This window comes from Urocitellus parryii, chromosome 1, assembly GCF_045843805.1.
Source record: "Urocitellus parryii isolate mUroPar1 chromosome 1, mUroPar1.hap1, whole genome shotgun sequence".
Lineage (NCBI taxonomy): Eukaryota > Metazoa > Chordata > Mammalia > Rodentia > Sciuridae > Urocitellus > Urocitellus parryii.
In genome coordinates this window covers 43235583-43238446 of record NC_135531.1, presented here as the reverse complement: position 1 = coordinate 43238446, position 2864 = coordinate 43235583, and the positions used below count along the sequence as shown (strand labels likewise).

The 2864-nt window shown below is 46.4% G+C and overlaps 1 pseudogene; it reads left to right on the top strand.

Moving 5' to 3' along the window:
• Positions 1 to 810: 810 nt before the first annotated feature.
• On the top strand, positions 811 to 1952 carry LOC113180806 (filamin-binding LIM protein 1 pseudogene; annotated as a pseudogene).
• Positions 1953 to 2864: the final 912 nt, after the last annotated feature.

Here is a 2864-nt window from a genome sequence, read left to right as displayed (position 1 = left end):
TCTCAACTATTTATTTATATATATCATCAGAAAAGTAGTGTGATATGTTCAGGAAGAATATATCCTCAGAAGATATTCTGTCCATCTTGCAGTTACTCTTCAGTTCATCAAGGAGGGCAGTCTCAGAATCAATAACAAACTGTATTCTTTTTTGATTTAAATTGTTCTTGAGAAATCAGTAGATCCCTTCAAATCATCCCTTATTTGCTTCTCCTAGGTTTCTCCAATGGTAGTGTTTTCTAAAATCATAGCATAATATCACAACCAGGATATTGACTTAATGCAATCCTGTGATCTTATTCAGGTTCATCTAGTTTTACTTGTATGGTGCGTGCACGTGTGTGTGTTTACACAATGCTGTCACTTAGGTAGTTTTGTATATACACCAGAGTCAAGATATAGAACATTTCCACCACACAAAGACTCCTTGTGTTGCCTTTTTGCTACCACACACATACCCCTCCTACATCCCAAGTTATATTGTTTTGTCCTATCAATTAGCTCTCTGTGTGGATGGAAAAAGCAGTTTCTAAGTGACCAAGAGCATAGGCTTTAAAACGCCATTGTGAGCAAATCAAGGCCATGCTGGAGAGGTGCCAAGGAACCCCAGGAAGGCACTGAGGCTCAGGGAGATGGCCTGCCACCCAGGGTCACATGTTCAGGGAATGTCCAGGGAGCCCATGTCTGACTCAGGTCCCTGGCAAATCCCAGGGCCTAACCAGGGTTGAGCACCAATCTCTAGCAGGCCAGGCAGTAGAGCTGGCCTACCTCTGGGACTTAGGTCTCCCTGTCCCAGCAGGAGCTGAATCAATGGTCTCATGGCCCAAGAAGAGAGTCACCTTATCTGTGTTTATCACCCTCGTACCCCTATGCAGGAATGTGGCTATGACTGAAGAAGTAGGTGACTTGTGAGGCCAGGCGTGGCCATCCCTGGAAGTCCCCTGCCTCCATGAAGGCATCTGGGGCAGGCTCAGCGGGGAAACCCAGCCCTTGGGTGCCCTCTAGCAGGACTGCAGCTCCTGTGCCAACTAGACCACCTCAGCTCTCCAACCGAAGGTGCTCTCCCTCTTCCCCCACCCCAAATGGCGAGGACACACTTGGTGACCTGAACCTCCTCCTGCCACATTCTGATGAGGAACCCCCAAAAGGAGCATGATTCATATTGGACTTGGAGCCACTGCACCTGCCCCCATCCCCACCACAGGCTCTGACAGAGGGAACATCAGTCCAGCCTTGACCCAGTCACCTCGAGCCCTCAGAGAAGGAGCTGCCACCTCTCCCAAAGGAACCTGTTGGCTTCCTGGAAAGAGAGATTTCCACAGATGTCTGTGCCTTCTGCCATAAGACAGTGTCCCCCTGAGAACAGGCCATGGAGGCCATGAAGAGGCAACACCATGCCCAGTGCTTCACCTGCTGTCCCTGCCACCACCAGCTGGCCAGGCAGAGTGTCTATCAGAAGGATGGGCAGCCCCCTGTGAACTCTGCTACCAGGACACCCTGGAGAAGTGAGGCAGAGTGTGAAGAGGTGGTCTGGGATCACATTGTCAGGGCCCTGGGCCAGGTCTTCTACTCTGCCTCCTTCCCATGAGTGAACTGCACCAGGTTCACACATGGTGAGGTGCATCAGGAAAGAGAGCTTTGCCCTAGACAGCCAGACCAGATGTACTGCCTGGAGGACTTCTACAGGAAATTTGCCCTGTGTTTAGCATCTGTGAGAATCCTATCATCCCCCTGAGTAGGAAGGATGCCTTCAAAATCGAGTTCATGAGAAGAAACTTTCATGAAAACTCTTGCAGATGCTGAACTGCAGTATCTTCTGTCTGTGGAACCCATAGACTAGGGGATGCTACCTTCCGAAGGACCACCTCTTCTGCAAGCCATGCTACATGAAGCAGAGTGCCCCAGGGTGCTGCTGGGAGTGCTTGCCAGCCCTGGCCAGGGCCCTTCCCTGACTTGGTTTCCCTTCCTGATGTACTCTTGCACACTTCTCTTCCACGCCTCACTGGGGACCAAGATGCAGCTCAGCCTAGCATTTCTGAGATTTAGGGAGCTGAGCCACCTTGGGCTCATAAATGTGTGCTGTACACAGTGGTTCCTCAGGCTTTCAACTTCTCCACATCTCCAGATGGTACCTGTGTCCCTAGCACTCACACTTAACTGTCTAGTAAAAGGTGCTGAGACCAGCTCAGAGTACAAGGCTGAGCTGGGTAAGGAAAATCTCCAAAAGTACTTTTTAAGAATTTTGAGATTTACTAATCTGATTATACTATAGTAATAAAAACAGTATGATATTGGCATCAAAATAGACAGAAAGACCAATGCAAGAGAATAGAAGACACAGAGACAAATCCACAAACCCCAGCCATCTAATACTTGACAAAGGTGCCAAAAAATATATTTTGGAGAAAAGATAGCCTTTTTAACAAGTGGTGCTGGAAAAAATGGATAGCTATATGTAGGAAAACAAAATTTTCTCACCATGTACAAAACTCAAATCAAAATGGATCAAAGACTTAGGAATTAAACCAGGAACTTTGCAATTGCTAAAAGAAAACATAAGGTCAACACACCATCATATAGGTGTAGGCATTGACTTCAGTAACAAGACCCCCAAAGTGCAAGAAATAAAACCAAGAATCAATAAGTGGGATGCCATTGAACTAAAAACTTCTCATAGATAAAGAAATGATTAAGAGCATAAAGAGAGAGCCTACAGAATGGGAGAAAATCTTGGCCAGCTGCTCCTCTAACAGGGGATTAATATCTAGAATATTTAAAGAACTAAACTAACAGGGGATTAATATCTAGAATATTTAAAGAACACCAAAAAACAAATAATCCGATCAATAAATGGGCAAAATGAC